Source organism: Neofelis nebulosa, chromosome 11 (assembly GCF_028018385.1).
Source record: "Neofelis nebulosa isolate mNeoNeb1 chromosome 11, mNeoNeb1.pri, whole genome shotgun sequence".
NCBI lineage: Eukaryota > Metazoa > Chordata > Mammalia > Carnivora > Felidae > Neofelis > Neofelis nebulosa.
This window is the reverse complement of record NC_080792.1, coordinates 75,416,017-75,428,740: the sequence shown is the minus strand read 5'-3', so window position 1 is coordinate 75,428,740 and position 12,724 is coordinate 75,416,017. Positions and strand designations below refer to the sequence as shown.

Genomic DNA, 12,724 nt, shown 5'->3' with positions numbered 1-12,724 from the left:
AATTTAAAAATTTTATTTATTTATTTAGAGAAAGACAGAGACAGCATGAGTAGGGGAGGGGGAGAGAGAGAGGGAGAAGAGAGAGAATCCCACACAAGCTCTGCACTGTCAGCAGAGAGCCCGACACAGGGCTCGACGAATTCACAAAACTGTGAGATCATGACCTAAGAGTCAGATGCTTAACTGACTGAGCCAGCTAGGTGCCTCTATAGATAATTTTTAGATGTAATAAAATCTTATTGGAAAAATAGTTCTTATTTCTACTGTAAAAAGAGAGAGAGAGAGAAATCTCAATATGATTTAGTTACAAGCACTTAAATTTTATTACAGTCTGTCTGCAAAAGGAGAAGTTTCAAGCAAGCCAAATCAAAGATTCTCTCTTGTTAGGAACATTCTGAAGGAAAATAGAATAGTTAGTCATCACCATCGTTAACACCAAACCTAAAAGGATAAGATTAAATGTCAGTTATTTCACTGGCAGTCATCTCAGGGGAAGGATGACTAATTTTCAAAAATAAAATTTGGCCCTATTAAGTTTATCAGGTAACTATCTAAGCACTTTGTCAGGAATGCTCTTTCTTACAAGGAGGTTGCCAAGGACATCATGCAGGGGAGTGGGACAGTTTCTTTTACCCTGGACCAGGGTTTCTCAACCCAGGCACTATCACCATTTTAGGATGGATAATTCTTTGTCGAGGGGAGGTGGGGGGGGGGGCGGCATTCTGTGTATTGTAGGATGTTTGACAATATCCTTGATCTCTACCCACTAGATGCTAATAGTGAGATATAAAATATATTGGCAATCAAAAAACATCTCCAGACATTGTCAAATGTCTGTTAGGGGTAAAATTGCCCCTTGCTGAGAATCACCACTTTAGAATGAGGCAGGCTTTGCATGGATTCTACTTTGAGTTTTTCTGGAGGGAAATGCTGAAAAATATATAATAAATAAGTCCATGAGAACAGAAATGGTTTTCTTATAGCAGCTTCACTTACTCCTTTGAATGTCTTCTGGGTTATTCGCCCCAAATCAAAAGGATTGTTATGTAGTCATTAGAGGTGGCATTCTTGTTCTTACCTCTATTTCAAATTGCCCCGTTGTTTGGTGACTGTGGAGGATTTTATGCCCTGGGTCATACATGCTAAAATGAATCTGAAAAAGTGAAGGGAAATCCTTTCTCCTGTCAGGTGGAAGGGGGAAGAGGAACTCCCCAAACCACTGGCGTTTTCTCAGGTGGAGGGCACACAGCTGGTGAAGGTTTATAAAGGAACTCCCTTAAATTTTAATCTAATTGTCCAGCAGTGAGATTGGGCAGGTGAGTTCCTAAAGGTTCCCTGGGCAATTCTAATGTGTAACAGGATGGAAACAATTGGCTTAGACCTCATAGATTAAATGGCTTACAAAAGTGATAACCTAAATTATCACTTTTAAAAGTGGGGGATGGGAGGTGGGATTTGGGCTGATTCTGAGACTGAGCTATTCCTAAAATCACTAGAGAGATCTCTGTGGAGAGTCTGGGACCCTGTTATTCCACATCATCCCACCTTACGTTGTACCACTGACCACGTTAGGAACTAGTGAATTATAAAATTAATATGTCTTGGGGCACCTGGCTCGTTCAGTTGGTGGAGCATGTGACTCTTGATCTTAGGGTTATGTGCAAGCCCCACGTTGGGTGTAGAGATTACTTAAAAAGAAAATCTTTTTAAAAATCAAAATTAAATTAAATTAACATGTCTCCAAACTTAAAGTGCCTAACTGACAATTCGCAGGCCAAATAACCACACAGATGAACTTTATTTGGCTTCATCACACTTTACAACTTTAAAAATGACTTTCCAACACTTTAAAAATAAGGAAACAATATAAAAACTTTACGTTTCAATGTTGTGCTTAGCAAACAATTTGGCAACTACCAGCATTGCCACCAGGCAGAAATCATATGAAACTGAGTGCCATCTAATCCTTTTGAATGGCTGAATCTATTTCTATATCCATCCTTGTACATTTATTAAACAGATTTTTTTTTTATTTTTTTTAACGTTTATTTATTTTTGAGACAGAGAGACACAGAGCATGAGCGGGGGAGGGTCAGAGAGAGGGAGACACAGAATCTGAAACAGGCTCCAGGCTCCGAGCTGTCAACACAGAGCCAGATGTGAGACTGGAACTCATCAGCTGTAAGATCATGACCAGAGCCGAAGTCGGGTGCTTAACCAACTGAGCCATCCAGGCACCCCCAAGAAAGATATTTTTAAAGTCATGTCAGGTTATGGCACTTTAGAACATTTTAATTAGCAAACTGGATTTCTGTTCTAATTCTGTGACTTGGATACACTGGAGGGAGTGGGAATACAAATGTTTTTTGCCTGTCAGGGGGGCTTGAAGCCCTCCCTTTCCTCAAGAATCCATATGCAAAGAGGGCTGTTGGGAAAGCCTGAGACTATTCAGAAGGTGCTGAGGAAAAGGCATGTGAAGGGGGGAGGGGAGAATGTGAGAGGTAGCCAGAGCAAACTGGCTTATGACCTTTGACCCTTGGAAACATTCAGAAAAGAGTTGGCTGATATGTAGCAAAAGCTCTTGGGATTAAAGTGTGGTCCCCTGGGAATCCCCCTGGGAGCTGAGTCTTCCAGTTCAGACTACCCTGCCGACTGGGGAGTGAAACCAGCCCACTTTGCTACCTGGGGACACAGGAAGAGAAGGTTTTTGTTCTCTTTGGCTGGAAAACTGTGACCTGTGAGGATGTCCCAGCACTTGGAAGAATACGTGTGCCCTTTTAGTTGTCTTAACCTCAGCTTGAGCTTTGTTGGAATAGCTCAGTGGACCCCCTCCCCTTGACCCTGCTGATCCCCAATAGCTCAAGACCCAGCTAAACTGGAGATAAGGTGGTGGGGTTCTGGACAGCAGAGAGAGGAGGGGCATTTCTACCACAGGCCCCCAACCAGGCCTGCAGCCCCTGGGCCTGGCCCTGAAACCCCACCCACATTCTTTCCTTGGTGGGGGAGATTTGAAAGGAAAGTTTTGGCAATCACTCAGGACAACAGCTGAAAACCCAAGCAGGGTAAACTTGTTGGGAAAACTGATAGAAGCCCCATCTGGATATTATAGATAGGATTATAATGGTCGTATAAAGGGGGTGGGATCTTCTGGTCAGACCTCACTTCAAAAGCCATTTAGACAGCAAGCTAAGCACTCGACTGACACAGGACATGGTGCAGCTGAACTGGAGAGAAATTTCTCTGGACTCAGAAACAAGGACGCTGCAGCTTCTCCCTCCCTTGCTGCCCAGGGTGGGAAATATTGAGGCCCACTGAATCATCTGAAACACTCCAGGGATTGGTGGGCTGATAAGTTTGGTATTTTCCATTTTGCTTCTCTTAAACCATGGGTGGACAAAATTTCCTGAAAAAAAAAAGTAAATATTTTAGGTATTAGGTGACTCGCATTTTCTTTTGCAGGGCTTGACTCTGCCATAGTATCATCAAAGCAGCCACCAACAATAGCCTTAAACCAGTGATCACTGATGTGTCCCAATAAAAGTTTATTTGTAAAGAAACTCATTGATAGTAATACCATAATAGTAGAAGACTTCAACACCCCACTCACAGCAATGGACAGATCATCTAATCAAAAAATCAACAAGGAAATAATGACTTTGAATGACACACTGGACCAGATGGACTTAACAGATATATTCAGAACATTTCATCCTAAAGCAGAAGAATATACATTCTTCTCCAGTGCACATGGAACGTTCTCCAGAATAGACCATATACTGGGACACAAATCAGTCCTAAGTAAGTACAAAAAGATCAAGATCATACCGTGCATATTTTCAGACCACAATGCTATGAAACTCAAAATCAACCACAAGAAAAAATTTGGGAAGGTAACAAATACTTGGAGACTGAAGAACATCCTACTAAAGAATGAATGGGCTAACCAAGAAGTTAAAGAGGAAATTAAAAAGCATATGGAAGTCAATGAAAATGATAACACCACAACCCAAAACCTCTGGGATGCAGCAAAGGTGGTCATAAGAGGAAAGTATATAGCAATCCAGGCCTTCCTAAAGAAGGAAGAAAGATCTCAGATACACAACCTAACCTTATGCCTTAAGGAACTGGAAAAAGAATACCAAATAAAACCCAAAACCAGCAGAAGACAGGAAATAACAAAGATTAGAGCAGGAATTAATGCTATCGAAACCAAAACAAAAACAACAACAACAACAACAACAACAACAACAACAACAACAAAACAGTAGAACACATCAATGAAACCAGAAGCTGGTTTTTTGAAAGAATTCACAAAATTGATAAACCATTAGCCAGTTTGATCAAAAAGAAAAAGGAAAGGACCCAAACAAAAAAAATCAAGAATGAAAGAGGAGAGATCACAACCAACACCGCAGAAATAAAAACAATAATAAGAGAATATTATGAGCAATTATATGCCAATAAAATGGGTAATCTAGAAGAAATGGACAACTTCCTAGAAACATATACACTACCAAAACTGAAACAGGAAGAAATAGAAAATTTGAACAGACCCATAACCAGTAAGGAAATCAAATTAGTAATCAAACATCTGCCAAAAAACAAGAGTCCAGGGCCAGATGGCTTTCCAGGGGAATTCTACCAAACATTTAAGGAAGAGTTACCACCTATTCTCTTGAAACTGTTCCAAAACATAGAAATGGAAGGAAAACTTGCAAACTCTTTCTATGAAGCCAGCATTACCTTGATTCCAAAACCAGACAGAGACCCCACTAAAAAGGAGAACTATAGACCAATTTCCCTGATGAACATGGATGCAAAAATCCTCAACAAGATATTAGCCAACTGGATCCAACAATACATTACAAAAATTATTCTCCAGGACCAAGTGGGATTTATACTTGGGATGCGGGGCTGGTTCAATATCTGCAAAAAAATTAACTCATCACATCAATAAAAGGAAGGACAAGAACCATATGGTCCTCTCAATAGATGCAGAGAAAGCATTTGACAAATTACAGCATACTTTCTGGATAAAAACCCTCAAGAAAGTAGGGATAGAAGGATCATACCCCGAGATCATAAAAGCCATATAAGAAAAACCCAATGTTGGGGCATCCAGTGGCTCAGTCAGTTGAGCATCTGACTTTGGCTCAGGTCATGACCTCACAGTTTGTGGGTTCGAGCCCTGCATCGGGCTCTGTGCTGACCGCTTGCTCAGGGCCTGGAGCCTGCTTCAGATTCTGTCTCCTGTCTCCTTCTCTCTCTGTCCCTCCCCCACTCATGCTTTGTCTCACTCTGTTTCTCAAAAATAAATAAACGTAAAAAAAATTTTTTAATTAAAACAAAAAAAGAACGACCCAATGCTAATATCATCCTCAGTGGGGAAAAACTGAGAGCTTTCCCCCTGAGGTCAGGAACAAGACAGGGATGTCCACTCTCGCCACTGTTATTCGACATAGTATTGGAAGTCTTAGCCTCAGCAATCAGACAACACAAAGAAACAAAAGGCATCCAAATCGCCCAGGAAGAGGTCAAATTTCACTCTTTGCAGAGGACATGATACTGTATATGGAAAACCCAAAAGATTCCACAAAAAAACTGCTAGAACTGATTCATGAATTCAGCAAAGTTGCAGGATATAAAATCAATGCATAGAAATCGGTTGCATTCCTATACACCAACAATGAAGCGAAAAAAAGAGAAATCAAGGAATCGATCCCATTTACAGTTGCACCAAAAACCATAAAATACGTACGGATAAATCTAACCAAAGAGGTGAAAAATCTATACACTGAAAACTGTAGAAAGCTTATGAAAGAAATTGAAGAAGGCACAAAAAACTGGAAAAAGATTCCACGCTCCTGGATAGGAAGAACAAATATTGTTAAGATATCAATACTACCCAAAGAAATCTACATATTCAATGCAATCCCTATCAAAGTAACACCACAATTCTTCACACAGCTAGAACAAATAATCCTAAAATTTGTTTGGAAGTAGAAAAGACCCCGGATAGCCAAAGCAATCTGGGAAAAGAAAACCAAAGCAGGAGGCATCACAATCCCAGACTTCAAGCTACACTACAAAGCTGTAATCATCAAGACAGTATGGTACTGGCACAAGAACAGACATTCAGATCAATGGAACAGAAGAGAGAACCCAGAAATGGACCCACAAATGTATGGCCAACTAATCTTTGACAAAGCAGGAAAGAATATCCAATGGAATAAAGACAGTCTCTTCAGCAAGTGGTGCTGGGAAAACTGGACAGCGGCATGCAGAAGAATGAACCTGGACCACTTTCTTACAGCATACACAAAAATAAACTCAAAATGGATGAAAGACTTCAATGTAAGACAGGAAGCCATCAAAGTCCTAGAGGAGAAAGCAGGCAAAAACCTCTTTGATCTTGGCCGCAGCAACTTCTTACTCAACATATCTCCAGAGGCAAGGGAAACAAAGCAAAACTGAACTATTGGGACCTCATCAAAATAAAAAGCTTCTGCACTGCAAAAGAAACAATCAGCAAAACTAAAAGGCAACAGACAGAATGGGAGAAGATATTTGGAAATGACATATCAGATAAAGGGTTAGTATACAAAATCTATAAAGAACTTACCAAACTCAACACCCAAAAAACAAATAATCTAGTGAAGAAATGGGCAAAAGACAGGAATAGACACTTCTCCAAAAAAGACATCCAGATGGCCAACCGACACATGAAAAAATGCTCAACGTCACTCATCATCAGGGAGAAACAAATCAAAACCACAATGAGATACCACCTCACACTTGTCAGAATGGCTAACATTAACAACTCAGGCAACAATAGATGTTGGCGAGGATGTGGAGAAAGAGGATCTCTTTTGCATTGTTGGTGGGAATGCAAACTCGTGCAGCCACTCTGGAAAACAGTATGGAGGTTCCTCAAAAAAGTAAAAATAGAACTAAGCTACAACCCAGCAAGTGCACTACTAGGCATTGATCCATGGGATACAGGTGTGCTGTCTCAAAGGGACACATGCACCCTAATGTTTATAGCAGCACTATCAACAATAGCCAAAGTATGGAAAGAGCCCAAATGTCCCTCAATGGATGAATGGATAAAGAAGATGTGGTATACATATACAATGGAGTATTACTCGGCAATCAAAAAGAATGAAATCTTGCCATTTGCAACTACATGGATGGAACTGGAGGGTATTATGCTAAGTGAAATTAGTCAGTCAGAGAAAGACAAAAATCATATGACTTCACTCATAGGAGGACTTTAAGAGACAAAAGAGATGAACATAAGGGAAGGGAAACAAAAATAATATAAAAACAGGGAGGGGGACAAAACAGAAGAGACTCTTAAATTTGGAGAACAATCAGAAGGTTACTGGAGGGGTTGTGAGAGGGGGGATGGGCTAAATGGGTAAGGGGCACTAAGGAATCTACTCCTGAAATCATCGTTGCACTGTATGCTAACTAATTTGTATGTAAATTAAAAAAATAAAATAAAATAAAATAAACCACTTTATTTGTGGACACTGAAATTTAAATGTCAGAATTTTCACATGTCACAAAATATTCTTTTGGGTTTTTCCAACCCGAATTAAAAAAATGTAATATATACATAATAACCATTATTAGTTATTATTAGTATTAGTATAAATACTAAGAACATGAGGTTGTACTTAGCTGGTAATTTACAAAAAGAATGCACTAGGAGTTGAAGGAACCTCTTCAAGCAAAAAACAGTGATGAAATGGCAAATCTTTTCTTGTTGTGTGAGGAAAACCAAGTGCCAGAACCAGCAGAGCAGAACAGGAGAATCCAAACACAGGAATAGGGAAAATGAACATGCTGAGCTGATGATCTTAGTAGGAGTGGAACATGGAAATGAAGATGCAGAAATTCTCTTCATCAGACTGGTTTCAAATTCAAAACCAGTCATTCCAAACATTTTGAAGAGAGTGACTCCGGAATGATACTCAGAACAAAGGAAGGCCACTTGAGTCAAGATCCTGCTTATGCATTGCAGCCTGCAAACCACGTGACCCATGAGACACTCAAGTGGCCACTCAATCTGAACGGAGGGCAACAGACAGTTCTATTATTTATTTTTTTTTATTTTTAAATTTTTTTTTTCAACGTTTTTTATTTATTTTTGGGACAGAGAGAGACAGAGCATGAACGGGGGAGGGGCAGAGAGAGAGGGAGACACAGAATCGGAAACAGGCCCCAGGCTCCGAGCCATCAGCCCAGAGCCCGACGCGGGGCTCGAACTCACGGACCGCGAGATCGTGACCTGGCTGAAGTCGGACGCTTAACCGACTGCGCCATCCAGGCGCCCCGATAGTTCTATTATTTAAAAGAAATATTTTCAATGTTTATTTTTGAGAGGGAGAGCAGGGGAGGGACAGAGAGGGGGGCACAGAGGATCAAAAGTGGGCTCTTTGTTGACAGCAGAGTGCAGAGTGCCCTAAGCAGGGCTCAAACTCAGGAACCCTAAGATCATGACCTGAACCAAAATCAAGAGTCAGATGCTTAACCAAGTGAGCCACCCAGGTGCCCCAAATAGTCTTATTATTTGGAGACTTCATCTAAACCAGATTGTAAAAGGAACGCATCACAAGTCATGTCTTACAGTCCCTCAGATTTTCTGTCTTCATATCTCAGTGTCTACTTGGAGCTATACTTTCTGTAGGAGGCAGGGTGAAAGTCCTTGAAGTTCAAAGCAACTTCCTGCTTCCAATGTAAACAGTGGAAATCCCAAAAGACCTAAATTCAGTGATGGAATCCCAGGAGGACATTCCTCAGCTGTGGCCCCTTCAGATTTCTCTCCTACAGTGAACACAACCTTAAAATCTGTCCCATTCTCATCAAGCCATGTTTAGAATGGAACATTATTTTCTTGGGCTTATGCAAATGACAGGGCTCATTTCAATCTATGGATCTAGACACAAAAAATAGCTTGGAAAGGCTGGAAAAAAACAGACTTGTCAAGTCCAACAAGTCAAAACTAGATTATTGATCCCAAGAAGGAAAATCTGATTATGTTATTTTGTGACTTTAACTATGGGCACCATAAAGGAGACAGGCAGCCAGAACAGAAGACTCACAGAACCTTTAAATGCCTCAGCTGCTTGAAAGTTCTAAAGAATGTCAAGTTTATGAGCTATTTGAGGAACAATTTGGAACTTGAGAAGCAGAGGGGTGACAGCTGGGAAATCCACACCACCTGCTAGCACCGTCACCCGCAATTTCTCACTCCTTCCAGCTGCAGTGTCACATTGAAAGTATACACACAATCTAGGAGCCCTCCACTTTCTGTAAAATTTGTGAATTGTCATTCAAAACAGATCAGATTCTCTTACAGCACAAGGAGGACAATCATAAGCCTGGCGAAATGCCCTGTGTGTGCCAGGTTTGCAATTACAGATCATCAGCCTTTGCCAATGTGGGAACATTTCAGAAAGTGCCATGAAAACACTAAGAATTTGCTTTGTCCACTCTGTCCCAACATTTTCAGAGCTGTCATACTTCATGTGAATCATTGTTGAAGGCATTGGAACAAGAGTCTTTTCAGTGTTCCAAACGCTGGCTTCGGTTTTTGACTTCAAAGGAGAAAACAGCATCAATTCAAGAATCATCAGAAGCTTTTCTCTTCATCAGAAGAGAAGGTTTGCCTCCTGAAACAGAGGTTATGATTCAAACTCAAGTTCAAACAGGATCAAGAAGTGCAGCATCCATTATTGTGAGCAACACTAACCCCTGGCTGTCACCCATAAAATCTAAAAAGAGGATTGACACGAACTCTAGGTATTCCAGACGTTACCACAGACAGCGTTATAGCTAAAATTATGTTCTACCCACCTTCAAGAATTCTGAAAGGCAGAATTGAGGCGAGGCCATCTGTATATCATGGCTGTGGATGATGGTGATCAGCAATAGTCAGGTTTTACAGTGACAATTCTTTAGCTCTGTACTGTCAAGAAGCTCAGAAGGCTTCTTTATGCTCCTTCCCAGTCAACCTCTCCCTGCAAAGTAAACATTATTCTGATCTCTAACACCATAGAGTCTTTTTTTAAGCTTTGAGTAAATGGGATCACAATATTTTTGTCTTTGTCTTCCTTTAAGTAAGTGGGATGCATTCTTGCTGTATGCAGCCATAGCACATTCTTTTTCATTGCTGGGTAGAATCCCATTGAATGAATATGGTAGAGTTTTACGCATCCATTTAAATTCCCGATGAACTTTGAGGCTGATTGTTTTGCTATTTGGAATAAAACTGCTATGAGCTTGTTCATGTTTCTTGGTAGGCTTATGTAGTCATTTGTCTGGAATGTACGTATACTTCTGAGAAGTGCCGGAACTACGTTGATTTAGCTTTTAAGTGCAGATTCTGCCAAATACTGTTTCAAGAGTGATTGAAATAATTTATATTTCCACCAACAATATTGAGAATTCTACAGATACAGTACTTAGTACTGTCAATCCTTTCCATTAGTGCCATTCTCTTGGAGTTGTAATGGTACCACATTATTGTTTTTATCTACATCTCCCTAATGAGTAATGATCTGGAGAATATTTTTTTCATATGATTATTGGCCACTTGAATACCATCCTCTTCTATTAAGTGTCTATTCAAGTCTTGCCCCCTCTTTTTTTTCTTTTTCTTTCTTTCTTTCTTTCTTTCTTTCTTTCTTTCTTTCTTTCTTTCTTTCCTTTCTTTCTTTCTTTTTTTCTTTTCTTTCTTTCTTTCTTTCTTTCTTTCTTTCTTTCTTTCTTTCTTTCTTTCTTTCTTTCTTTCTTTCTTTTCTTTCTTTCTTTTTAAACTAGACTGTCAAGGGGCACCTGGGTGGCGCAGTCGGTTAAGCATCCGACTTCAGCCAGGTCACGATCTCGCAGTCTGTGAGTTCGAGCCCCACGTCAGGCTCTGGGCTGATGGCTCGGAGCCTGGAGCCTTTTTCCGATTCTGTGTCTCCCTCTCTCTCTGCCCCTGCCCCGTTCATGCTCTGTCTCTCTCTGTCCCAAAAATAAATAAAAAACGTTGAAAGAAAAATTAAAAAAAAACAAAAAAAACAACAAAAAAAAACTAGACTGTCAATTGGGAAGGGCATGAAGGAACTGCGGGGGTGCTGGAAATGTCCCATATTTTGACCTGGATGGTGACTTCATGGGTGTATATATGTACATTTGGGTTGGTGCTTCATGTTGCATCATACTTAAGAAATTATTGCCCACCTAGGACATAAATATATTCTTCCTATTTTCTTTTTGGAGCTTTACTGTCTAGCCTTTAGGTCTATGATTCATCTCAAATTTATTTATTTTTGTCTATGGTGTGATAAGTCAGGGTATCCAGGTTTATTTTTTCATATGCTTATTCAAATCAGCACTAAGAAGACCACCCTTTTCTCACTGTATTGCAGAGGAACCTTTGTGTAAATCTGGCAGGTGACTGTATATATATTTCTGGACTCCATTCTATCCCATTTCTTTGCTTCTCTAATCTTGTGGTAATGCCATACTGTTTCAAATACTGTAATTCTGCTTAAGTTTATGTGATAGTTAATTTTATGTGTCAACTTGACTGGGCTAAGGGATGCTTAGATAGCTAGTAAGACATTATTTCTGGGTGCGTCTGTGAGGGTTTTTGGAAGAGATTAGCATTTGAATCAGCAGACTGAGACCAATCCATTGAGACCCCCTAAGAGAACACAAATAAAGGAAGAGAAATCTCCCCCTCTCTTTTCTTGAGATGGGACATCCATATCTCCTGCCTTTGGACAACAGAGCTTCTAGTTCTTGGGCCTTCAGACTGACTGATTTATGCCAGTAGCTTTCCTGGGTCTGTGGCTTGCCGATAGCATATGATGGGTCTTTGTCTCCATAATTGCAGAAAACCCATCTTTCTCTCTCTCTCTCTTTGTATCCTATTGGTTCTATCTTTCTGGAGAACCCTGACTAAGACAGATATCTGGGAGTTTACGTTCTCCAGTGTTGGTGTTCAAAGTTGTCTTGGCTATTCAGGTGCTTTGTTGAACTGAAGTGATTATAGTGGAAATCCTTGTCTTGTTCTCAGACTCATATACAATAGTTCATTATTAGTCATGGTGTTAGCTGTAGGGCTTTTTGTAGCTACCCACTGACTTTGGGGGAATTGAGCTAGAAAGCAATAACAGAAAAAAACCCAAAATTCAGAAATTAAGCAATATAATTGAAAATAAGACTGGGACTAGGGTGTAGGAAGCCAGGAGACAAAAGTGCAAAATACCATTCCTACACTTTCACAAATCTCTTGAATGCTGTACTCTATGCTCATTCTAGTCTTGGTTCTGCTTCTAAATAACTCAGAGCTCCTATGAGAAAATGATGTGGGAAAGGAAAATATTTGCAAGTGAATTGTATTGAAGCAACAAAATTTGTAAGATAAAGCTAAAGTGGTTGTTAGAAGAGATTCATATTTAAGCTGCATATATTTGAAAAGAAGAAGTGTTGGGGTGGGCAAAATGGGTGAAGTGGACCCAAAGGTTCAAACTTCCAATTATAAAATAAGTCATGGGGAGGTAATAATACACAGCATGGTGACTATAGTTAAATACTGTATTGCACATTTAAAAGTTCCTAAGAGAGTAAATCTTAAAAATTCTCATCACAAGAAAAAAATTTGTAGCTTTGTTTGGTAATGGATAGATGTTCATTGGACTTATTGTGGTTATCATTTCACAAT

General features: G+C 39.9%; 1 pseudogene; it reads left to right on the top strand.

The window, feature by feature from the left end:
* Positions 1 to 3,210: 3,210 nt before the first annotated feature.
* LOC131489832 (zinc finger protein 280A-like) lies at positions 3,211 to 9,847 on the top strand (annotated as a pseudogene).
* Positions 9,848 to 12,724: the final 2,877 nt, after the last annotated feature.